This window comes from Labrus bergylta, chromosome 3 (genome assembly GCF_963930695.1).
Source record: "Labrus bergylta chromosome 3, fLabBer1.1, whole genome shotgun sequence".
In the NCBI taxonomy this organism is placed as follows: domain Eukaryota; kingdom Metazoa; phylum Chordata; class Actinopteri; order Labriformes; family Labridae; genus Labrus; species Labrus bergylta.
The window spans coordinates 2,895,546-2,907,890 of record NC_089197.1 but is presented as its reverse complement, the minus strand read 5'-3'; positions in this window follow the sequence as shown (position 1 = coordinate 2,907,890).

The window sequence follows — 12,345 nt, the reverse complement described above, 5'->3', positions numbered from 1 at the left end:
CGTTGCAGCAGCACAGACAAGTAAACTCAAAATACACATTAAACAGAATAGATAAGATAAATAAAAATAAAAACAGGGGGTATATACAAGTACAAAATGAATGATGAAGTTAACTATGCATGGAAATTGAGACAGTATTTGCAGAGAATGACAAGATAAAGTGACAAGTGATGATTAACGTGACTTGGTATGATAAATAGCAGCAAGTAATGTAAACAGCAGAGACGAGAGGCAGTGTTGTACCACAGTAATGCAGAGTGCAGTTATATAATGTAGTATAGCAGGTTATCCAACACACAATATAAGTAAAAAAACAAAAAACACAATGTTAGCAAATCTAAACACAATATAATATTAACTACAAAGTAAATAAGTACTAAAAGATATAAAAAATAAGAATGTTCTATATTGGTTGCCAAGCATTTACATTTTGAACCAGACAATATCACATCTGATAAAAATGGGAGATTTATAATTGTCTCAGGGAAAATATTTAATACAAAAGTTATCCTTGCCAATGTCTACGCTCCGAATGCTGATGATGTTAGCTTTTTTGATAGTTTTTTCTCTCTTCTCAATGGCCTAGACACACATTATCTAATACTTGGTGGGGACTTCAACTGCTGGTTGGACCCGACCCTGGATCGCTCTTCCAGCAGACCAGGGGTAGTGAGTAGATCTGCCTCATGTATCCAGTCTTTAATCTCTGAGTTTGGGATTTCAGTTATATTCCTCAACCTTAGAGCGAGACAGTATTCCTTTTTTTCAAATGTCCATCACACTTACTCCAGAATAGACAATATTTTTGTTGACAACAGACTAATTCCTCAGGTCCATTCCTGCACATATCACAGTATCGTCATATCTGATCATGCCCCTGTTGTGATGTCAATGCTATTTCCCAACGCTCCACGGCCTACGAGGGACTGGCGTCTCAACCCAACCCTACTTTCAGACCCCCAGTTTGTTAAATATATAGAAGAACAGATTAGCTTTTTCTTGGCTTTTTCCATGGATGTCTCTGCTCTTGTGGTCTGGGACGCATTTAAGGCCTACTTGAGAGGACAAATAATAGCATTCACTGCAAATAAGAAAAGACAGTCTCAGAAGGACCAACTGGAATTGATATCTAAAATCCAAGAAACCGATCGACAATATGCACTTAACCGAACTCCAGAACTATATAACCAACGATTGGAACTGAAAACTAAGTTTAACCTTCTCACCACTTACCAAACGGAAAATCTCCGGTTAAAAAGTAAAAGCACCTACTATGAACATAGTGAAAAAACTGGGAAATTGCTGGCTAATCAACTAAAGGGACTAAGGGCTAAACAACTTATAACAAGTATTCACACAGACAGTGGTGATACCACTCTAGACCCCACTAAGATAAATGATACCTTTAAAGGTTTTTACTCCCAACTGTATACCTCACAATTTAATGGTGACGATGCAGCTATTAAGGCCTTTCTTGACCCTTTGTCCACCCCAACCATTCCGCCAGAGTTGGTGGAGAAAATGGAGGCTCCTCTGTCTCAGGCGGAGATAGCCCTGGCTATATCGTCCATGCAATCCGGGAAATCCCCTGGCCCTGATGGCTTCCCAGCTGAATTTTTCAAGAAATTTTCAACACTCCTCTCTCCACGCCTTGCTACTGTCTTTTTCGAGTCACTTCCTCAGTCGATGAATGAGGCTCGTATAACTCTTATAGCTAAAAAGGGTAAGGATCCCACATACTGTGCCTCGTACAGGCCAATCTCCCTGCTCAACACAGATGCGAAAGTCCTCGCTAAGACACTAGCACACAGGTTGGAGGAAGTTACCCCCTTAATAATAGCGCAGGGTCAGACTGGCTTTATAAAGAACCGACACTCCTTCTTCAATGTCCGACATTTATTTAACATTCTATACTCAAGCTCTAGTAATGTCCCCGAATGTGTCGTGACACTAGATGCAGAGAAGGCGTTTGATCGCGCTGAGTGGAAATATTTGTTTAAAGTTCTGGAAAATTTTGGATTAGGTCCGTTACCTACAGCCTCGATTAAATTATTGTATGTTTCTCCCATTGCTAAAGTTCAAACAAACAGCACAATCTCTCAGCCCTTCGCACTGGGTCGTTGAACCCGCCAGCGTTGCCCACTGAGCCCGATTCTCTTTGATCTAGCGATTGAACCGCTCGCAATGGCTCTTCGGAACAGCCAGGGTGTCTCTGGTATTTGGAGAGGGGGTACAGAGCATAGGGTGTCTTTATATGCAGATGGTCTCCTATTATATGTTTCAGACCCAAATACCTCGCTTCCAGCAGCTCTCTCCCTGCTTGAGCAATTTGGATCTATATCTGGATACAAGATCAATATGCACAAGAGCGAACTGTTTCCAATTAACAGACAGGCGTTTGACTTAGACTACAGTGGCATTCCATTCCAAATTGAAGAGAGACAATTTACCTATTTGGGAGTGGTTGCTACCCGACAATTTAAGAACATTTTGAAAGACAATTCTATAACCTTGTTAAACCAGGTCAGAACATCACTATCAAAGTGGTCCCCCCTCGCATTATCGCTCGCTGGGCGAATAAACTCCATAAAAATGAATGTTCTCCCAAAATTTACATATTTGTTTCAGTGTGTCCCAGTACTTGTTCCAAAATCGTTTTTGTTTCATTGGATTCCATTATCTCCTCATATATATGGCAGGGCAAGAGGCCTCGAATTAGCAAAGCTCTGCTTCAGAGACCCAAAAGGGAATGGAGGTATGGGGCTCCCTGATTTCCGTCACTACTAGTGGGCTACCAATATTCGTTGTATTGCTTTTTGGACTCGCTTTTATCTCCAGTCCGACGGTCCAGACTGGACATCTCTGGAGCTAAATTCATGCCGATTCATCTCCCTCCCTGTACTCCTCGGTGCGCCGCTTGACTGCCCCTTACCAAAATCACTGGATAATCCAGTGGTACGTCATACCCTTCGGGTGTGGACCCAATTTAGGAGATCCTTTCGATACGAATTCTTTTCCCTTCTGAGTCCGATTGCCTCAAATCATCTCTTCACCCCCTCGCGCTCTGACTCAACTTTTCGGACTTGGCATGAAAGGGGCATCAGATCGTTTGCGGACTTGTTTGAAGACGGTTGTTTTGTTTCCTTTAATCAATTGACTGAGAAATACAATTTACCCAAAACGCACTTCTTTCGGTATTTACAGGTCAGACAGTATGTTCGTTCGCACGTGCCTTGTTTCCCTTCAGTACCCATAGCTAACCCAATAGATACCTTTCTTTCCTTTGACCCACTGTCTAGAGGTGCGCTGTCCAAGTTACACAATATCATTTTGATGCTGATATGTTCACCACTGGACAAGATTAAGACGGCCTGGGAACAGGACTTGGGACACATCTCTGATGACCAATGGGACTCCATTCTTTTATCAATACATAAATCCTCAATCTGTGCTAGACACTGTCTACTTCAATTTAAGGTGGTCCACAGGGCTCACATGTCCAAGGTTAAGCTGTCCAGCATGTACCCCGATATAACTCCCACCTGTGACAAATGCAATTTGGGTGGCAGTGGCTCAGTCTGGGCGGCAGTAGCTCAGTCTGTAGGGACTTGGGTTGGGAACCGGAGGGTCGCCGGCTCAAGTCCCGGTGCGGACCAAATATGGAAGTTGGTCTGGCAGCTGGAGAGGTACCAGATCACTTCACTCAGCTCCGTCACTCTGACATCTCTCCATTAGTGCATGTCCATAGGATCCTGTTTCTGCATGTGTGTGTTCATGACCTACAGAGTGTAAAAACTAATATTTCCCTTTGCAGGGATCAATAAAAGTAAATCTTAAATCTTAATCTTAATTATATTGATGCTACCCTGATACATATGTATTGGCTATGTCCCAAATTGCAGAAATTCTAGCATGACATTTTTCATACTTTATCTACAATATTAAAGAAAAATATAAGTTTTTCTCTCAGAAGCTTGAGGAAGAAATTCTGAGACATGGGAACCTTTCTTAACTTACTTTCATAACACTCAAACTAAATCATCATGAGATGAGCTTTGATCCGGCCCTTGACACAAAAAACAAGATCTGACTCTGTGTGGTGAGCCTTCATTTTTTAAGGACAGCTGGGGATGGGAGGGTGGGAAGGGCTATTGCACTTTATCAGGTATTACTGTCACTGCCACAGTGACAAGTCTTACTTGTTCTGCACATTTCTATACCATTTGTGGCATTGTGGAATATTACTGGCCAACCCTGGTGTTTTCTATGTTTTATTATTATTATTATTTTTGTATTTTGTGTTTATATGATGAAAACTCAATAAAGATATTTGAAATATAAGAAATAACAATGTGAATATATACAACCAGGATTTAACTAAGCATTACTAGTCTTAAATAGGAAGATTAAATATGGAAGATTGAATGTAAATGTGCAAAAACAGAGTCGGAAATGGTTGTAAATTAAATATGAAAGATTAAATGTAAATGTGCAAAAACAGAGTTGGAAATGGTTGTAAATTAAATATGAAAGATTAAATGTAAATGTGCAAAAACAGAGTTGGAAATGGACAGTATTGACATAAGTTAAAGTGCATGAGTGTGCAGAACAGATTACAGTATGGAGAGACAGATATTATCATGATGACAGTTCTCTGCTCGCATGAGGTGAACTGTTGTACAGAGTTATGGCCTTCGGTAAGAAAGATTTCTTGTATCTGTCCTTGTGACAGCGAAGTTGGATCAGTCTGTTAGAGAAGCTGCTCCGCTGTTTGTCCAGTAGGGTGTGCAGAGGGTGATCAGGATTATCCATAATGGATAACAGTTTGTTTAGAGTCCTCCTCTCTGTCACCACTACAAAAGAGTCCAGCTTGCAGCCTATCACAGAGCAGACCTTCTTAATAAGTTTGTCCAGTCTCTTAGTGTCACCAGCTCCAATGCTGCTCCCCCAGCAGACCACAGCAGAGAACAGTGCACTGGCCACAACAGACTGATAGAAGATCTCCAACATCTTGCTGCACACGTTGAAGGATCTCAGCTTCCTCAGAAAGTAGAGTCGGCTCATCCTCTGTTCTTGTACACAGCCTGAGTATTGGCCTTCCAGTTCAGTTTGTTGTCTATGTTGACACCCAGGTACTTGTACTCCTCCACCACAGACACATCCTCTCCCAGGATGCACAGCGGTGGTAGCTCTGTCCTCTTCCTTCTGAAGTCGATCACCATCTCCCTGGTCTTATCCAAGTTCAGAATCAGGTGATTTCTTCCTGTCCACTCCACAAAGTAATCCACCAGCTCTCTGTACTCCCCCTCTTGCCCATCACTTATACACCCCACCACCGCAGAGTCATCAGAAAACTTCTGCAAGTGGCATGACCTGGAATTGTAATGAAAGTCAGAGGTGTACAAGGTGAAAAGGAAAGGAGACAGCACAGTCCCTGTGGAGCTCCTGTACTACTCTCCACCATTCCAGACTGAACACTGCCAAGTCGGACAAACTGTGGTCTGTCTGTCAGGTAGTCAGTAATCCAGGAGGTGAGTCCACACCCATCAACTGCAGCTTCTCTTCCAGCAGTTGTGGCTGGATGGTGTTTAATGCACTGGAGAAATCAAAAAAGGTGATTCTCACAGTGCAGCCGTTTCCCTCCAGATGTGAGTGAGCACGCTGCAGCAGGTAGATGATGGCATCGTCCACTCCCGGGTGTGGCTGGGAGGCAAATTGTTGAGGGTCAAGGGATGGTTTCACCTGCGGCCTGAGGTGGGTCAAGACGAGCCTCTCCAACACTTTCATCACGAGATGTGAGAGCCACTGGTCGATAGTCCCTGAGGTCAGATGGTGTCGTCTTCTTTGGGACCGGGACCAAGCAGGACGTTTTCCACAGCACCGGTATCCTCTCCTGGCTCAGACTCAGGTTGAAGAGGTGTTGCAGAATCTCAGACAGCTGGCTGGCGCAGGTCTTCAGGACCCTTGGGCTGATGCCGTCCGGGCCTGGAGCCTTGCTAATGTTTAGTTTCTCCAGCTGTCTCTTCACCTACCCAGTTGTAAGAGTCAGGGGGAGTTGGAGCAATTCACCTCAGAGGGGGAAGTGCATTCCTGTGGTGCGGGGCCAGAGTCCAAAGAGTTCACCATGGGGAGTTGGGGGGGAAGGAGAAAATACAAAGGGAGGCTGTAAGGTGTGAAGTACAGGGGTGTTGTTTGAGGTGGGTTGGGGGGAGGGAGAAAATACAAGGGGGGGGGGGGGGGGGCAGGGAGGTGTGAAGTACAGGAATGTTGTTTGAGGTGGGAGAGGCAGATGAAGGCTGTGCACTAAACCTATTGAAGAACAGGTTTAGCTCATTCGCCCTCTCCATGCTGCCAGAATGTTGTCTTTCTCTCCCTTTGAAACCAGTGATTTCCCTCATTCCAGTCCACACATCCCTCACGTTGTTCTGATGGAGTTTGGCCTCCAGCTTTCTCCTGTAAGAGTCCTTGCACACCCTCAGCTTTTCCCTCAGATCGTGCTGTATCCTTTTCAGCTCCTCCCTGTTTCCAGACCTGAAGACTTGTTTCAGGTCACTGGTGATCCAGGGTTTGTTGTTAGGAAAACAGCGTACAGTCCGGGCCGGTAAAGCAGTGTTTTCACAGAATTTAATGTATTCTGTGATGCAGTCAGTCATGCTGTTAATGTCCTCTCCATGTGGCTCGCAGAGTACATCCCAGTATGTGGACTAAAAGCAGTCCTGCAGTGCCTCATTGCTGTGTCCACCTCCTATCAGTCCTTGTGGTCACAGGCTGTCTTTGGACCAGGGGGATATACTCTGGTGTCAGTAGGACCAGGTTGTGGTCTGTTTTGCCCATGCTTAGTTTGAAGCTGTGAAACAGTAGAGTGAAGTGCATCACTCACAGACTCTGCATCAGCTGACGGTGGGATGTAAACAGCTATAACAATGGCGTACGTGAGTTCCTTGGGCAGGTAATATGGGCGCATTCCAGCAGCTAACAGTTCAATGTCCGGGCTGCAGAGACGTTCCTTCACACTAACATGGCCAGGATTACACCATCTCTCACTCACATACAGTGCAATCCCTCCACCTTTCTTCTTACCGCTCTTAATAACGTCCCTGTCCCCCCGAAAACTCCTGAAGCCGGGTACCGCCACGCTGTGGTCCGGGATGTCCGAGTGCTGCCATGTCTCTGTGAAGCACATAACACTGCACTGGCAGTATTCCCACTGGTGCTGAACAAGCGCGTCGAGTTTGTCCGTCTTATTGCCCAAAGACCTCCCGTTCCCCATAATCACCGCTGGTACAGAAGGCTTATGTTTTTTCTTCTTAGCTCATCTCTTAGCTCCAGCTCTACAACCCCGGCGTCGCCTCCTCAGCTCCCCCGGAAATACAGGCCTTGCTCCGGGCAGTAGCACCTTGGAGAGCGCCATCAGATGATCACGTGTGTACACAATGCCCTCACTCAGCTGTGCGCTGCTCTCCGTTACATAGAGTGTCCAAAGTAACAGAAAAACAGTGCAAAAAGTTCCAAGAGCAAAAGTAGCCATTTCCACACAATAGGTTAAACTAATACTCAAAAAACACACAATAAAAACAAATAATAACTAATCAAAAAATACGATATAACGACACGGACAACGGGAGCTGCTACAACCGGCGGCCACATCACACAGCGACGGAAGCGGAAGAAATTGTCAATCATTCAGCAAAGCAGGTGGACGGGCATTACGGCCTGAAAATGCCTTTTAGGAAAGAGCAGCCCATGCTTCCCAATAATCTATTGGTGGCCAAGCAAAGGATTCTTGGGCTCACAAAAAGGCTTGAGAAAGATGAACAGTTTCATCAGGAGTACGCAAACTTCTTCAATGACGTCATTGGTAAAAGATATGCAGAGAAAATCCCTCAACATCAGTTGGACTGTGAAGAAGGAAAAGTCTGGTATATCCCCCATCATGGTGTTTACCATCCCAGGAAGAATAATTTGCGGGTTGTGTTTGTGAAACAGGACCAGTATGCAAAAAGAAGGTGGAGACAGGTTCAATACATCTGGGATCTGTTCTGGAAGCGGTGGGTTCAGGAGTGCCTCCCTCTGCTTCAAGAACGGCAAAAGTGGAACAGAGAAAGGAGGAGTCTTGTGCCTGGAGACATTGTCATTGTCATGGATTCAACTGCCCCTCGTGGCTCTTGGCTGCTCGGCCGAGTGATCGAAAAACATTTCCTGACAAACATAGTGTTGTTCGGTCTGTTCGCCTTAAAACAAAGTCTAATGTGTTGGAAAGACCAGTCACCAAACTTTGTCTATTGAATGCAGCTGAAGATGTTTAATGATAATGCATTAATGGCATTGTTTTTGTTTGTGGCTCTTTGTTTGTATTTTGTGAAATATTAGCTCCACTTGTCACTAACAATTAGGGACCGGAGTGTAAGAGCCATATTCATGTTTTTGGGTCAAGCTGTAAATCATTTTCACGATTGTGCCACTGGGTGTCGCTGTCCTATTGTTTAAGTCACAGGTATATATGTACATCACTTGTCAAGGTACGGGAGGTGTTTGACCCCGGAAGGGCTTATGGTTTTTGACCGCTGAGGCGGCAGGCGGCATGGAGAAACTGCAGCTGTATTGTTTGTTTGTTTGTTTAGTTCAGAAGAATGGAAACTGATGGACGCTGTATTCACTTCATGGTGCTGCAATAAATGGATTGTATTATGCTGCAAACCAAAGACACGACTGCAGAAATCTTATTGATCGACAAACAGCAAACGGTATTGTATTGACCTACGACAGTACGGCGCGTCAGCCAGGTCACTCCTGGGAGTCAAAACAAAACGGCAGCTTTAGTATTAGACTAAGCTTCTATAGTGTCCCTCGTGTATGTTTTGTTTCGAGTGGGCGCGAGCCGTCGGCAGGTTTCACCCATTCCTCCATCTCCAAGTTCTCCTCGATCGTCTTCAGGATGTCTAAACTGATCGCGGTGCTGTGGGGGACGCACTGAGGAGAAACACAGACGAGCTCTGATGGAACAAACACCACATGACTTCAAATAACACGTGAACTTTATCATTCATGTGGAGGCAGAGCAATAACATAGAACACCTTGTTCTGGCTTCTGGCCTTACAATAAACTACAAATACACCAGCTGGTACCAGGAGATACGTTTTAAATAATTCACTACACATGAAATAAAACAGCAGCTTTGGTTTGAATATCACTTCAGAGAACATGCGTCTCTGAGTCTATACGCACGTCGTGTGTTTGTCAGGAGACTTCTCAGAAAACATATTTATATTTTCATTTCATTGTACAGTGTTCACCTTTGTTATTTTTTGTATTATATCTTTGCTTTAATACAGTGTATAGCTTCTGTACAGTTTATTTAAGCAAATGTACCCTCTTTAATGAGTTGCATTTTGTACTTTTCAAGCTCTAGTTTTTTATTTTTTGTTTCAAATGTTAAACCTGCATCAACAAAACGAGGTGTAATGCCTGCCCCTAAAAAAAAATAGCTTTCATAGGATTGTTACTCATACACAGAAACCATTGTCAAAATCCCAAGTCAAGTCTGCCACTGATTAAATACCAAGTTTAAAAACCAACTTAACCAAACGTCTCAGAAAATGTAATGTAACAAGGTAATCAGTCCAACAAACAAAGAAAATATGCTGCTTTACTTTACAAGCTTTATGGAGACACCCCAACACCTACACTAATAACTAACTCACCTAAGCCTCACTTCTTCAATGACTTGTCGAGCTCGAGGCGTCTCCCAAACTCGGACACCATCCCTGAAGACCACTGACCGAGTCACCTGAAACACACCGAATTTGGCGCACCCCCTCCCCAGAGTTACCACCAAAAATAAAAATGGCAAAATAACAAAGTGGCAAGTCCTGCTTGCCCGGCGGCTTGCTGATCAGGGTGCTCAAAAATAAAACTCGTCAAACAAACCTTGTTACACCATTGTAATTTTAAATATCAATTAATCAAAATGACGGTCAAACTAACAAGTACAACTAATGCTCTGAAGAAAGTCAAATCGTTAAATCTTCAAACAAATTGTACCAGTAACAAGTCAGAGAGGTTACTTACCACTCTACACAGATCAAGTTCCAAACAAACTACACAAACAATCTGATACACAACTAATTAGATTTACAACTACCAAGTATCAAGCCAAATCCAAGTTCAGAAGTCAGACAAACCCCCATTTTCTCACAACCCAGGCAAATCCTCCTAATCAAAGAATGTGCAAACTGTAAATCAGTGGTGATTGTAATGGTGAATGTGTGTAGTGTTGATGAGAGACAGACAATAAGAAGCCACTTTAAATACTGAGGCCCTGTGTGCCCAGGTGCACAACATCAAATGAAGTGGCTCCGCCCCTCTTTACCTGAAGGCAACCTGAGTGGGGAGAAACACAAGGCAGCAGAAAGAGCACTGACTGGGTGTGTGGTTATGGTGCACCACAAAGAGTGCACAGTGATCTGGGTCGGAACTTCGAGTCCGAGGTGTTCTAGAAAATGGGCTCACTGTTATTGAGAAAATGCACAACACACCTTTTCGACCACAGTCTGATGGACCGGTAGAAACATTTAACTCCACCCTGCAGAAGATTCTGGCCACAACAGCCGAGCGCTGACACGGGGACCTTAGGATCCCCTACGCTGTCATGGCTTACAGAGCAACCAGGCACAGCGCTACCAGTTTCACACCCAACTTCATGATGTTCAGCCGTGAAGTTAGTGAACCGGGGGACCTGGTATCTGGCCTGCCCACCGACCCTTAAACAGCTCCTTCTTCCCCTGAGTATGTCCAGCAAACTCCGGGAGAGTCAGAGTGGAGTTGGATCATCGGATTGCCAGAGATGCACTGGGGGAGTCAGTGAAGCAGCAAAAAGGAAGCCAAAGAGAGAAATGATAACAGAACAAATATACACACAATTGAAGTGTTTTTTCCACATACCATTTAATTATACACACTGAAGGCTATAATGCATTTCTATTGTTTCTTCTAACAATATGTTGAGTAAATGCAGAATGCCAGATGACATCTACAAGTGTTGTCATTCAGTTTGGGATCAAAGGCTGCAGCAGTTAGGTGCCCAGTGGCCTCTGCACTCTTAATTAATCCTGTGCATGTTCAGGTGTCATTGAGATTTTCTTTATTTTGTATTCTGACTGCAGGATTCTTATTAAGGGTTAAAGGTTTTCAGTTAAATAAACCTGGACCTGATCTGACTGTGGTGGCTCTGCATCAGGATCTGCCGAGTTCCTTTGCTGAGGCACTCGACACAAAATAACACAAGTAGATGAAAGTCTTTCTCACTCTACATCAGTTTATTTATTAAAAGGTGACACGTGAGCTGTCTGAAGAACTTCTGCTAACCAACACAGAGGCCTCCAAGGAAACAGAGTGACAGAAAGAAGAAGATATCAGCAGAGAAGAAGAATCCTTACACTGTAACTGTTTCATATAAACACTTTAAATTCAAACGTCATAGCTGATCCCAACTTACTGGTTCATATGTCAGCAAAACTTCAATGTCAAAAAAGTAGAGACAGATTTATGTCTTTTATCTCATTTTTTGCCTTTTATACACATTAGTGATGTGAAGTTGGAATCCTTTAGATCAGTTTTACCATTGCACAGGATTAGCATTTCTCTCCTGCATGAACTAACATGTGTGTGGTCAGACTTTGTCTAAGGGTAACGCTTTTACTGCAAACAGAGCAGCTGAAGGGTTTCTCTCCTGTATGAACTAACATGTGTTGGGTCAGATTTCCTCTTCCAGTAAAGCTTTTACTGCAAACAGAGCAGCTGAAGGCTTTCTGTCCTGTATGAACTAACATGTGTGTGGTCAGATGTTGTCTTTGGGTAAAGCTTTTACTGCAAACAGAGCAGCTGAAGGCTTTCTATCCTGTATGAACTAACATGTGTTGGGTCAGACTTTGTCTAAGGGTAAAGCTTTTACTGCAAACAGAGCAGCTGAAGGCTTTCTGTCCTGTATGAACTAACATGTGTCTGGTCAGACTTTGTCTATGGGTAAAGCTTTTACTGCAAACAGAGCAGCTGAAGGCTTTCTCTCCTGTATGAACTAACATGTGTCTGGTCAGAGACTCTTTCCGGTTAAACCTTTTACTACACTCAGAGCAGCTGAAGGGTTTCTCTCCTGTATGAACTAACATGTGTGTGGTCAGATTTCCTGTTAGGGTAAAGCTTTTACTGCAAACAGAGCAGCTGAAGGGTTTCTGTCCTGTATGAACTAACATGTGTCTGGTCAGACTTTGTCTAAGGGTAACGCTTTTACTGCAAACAGAGCAGCTGAAGGGTTTCTCTCCTGTATGAACTAACATGTGTGTGGTCAG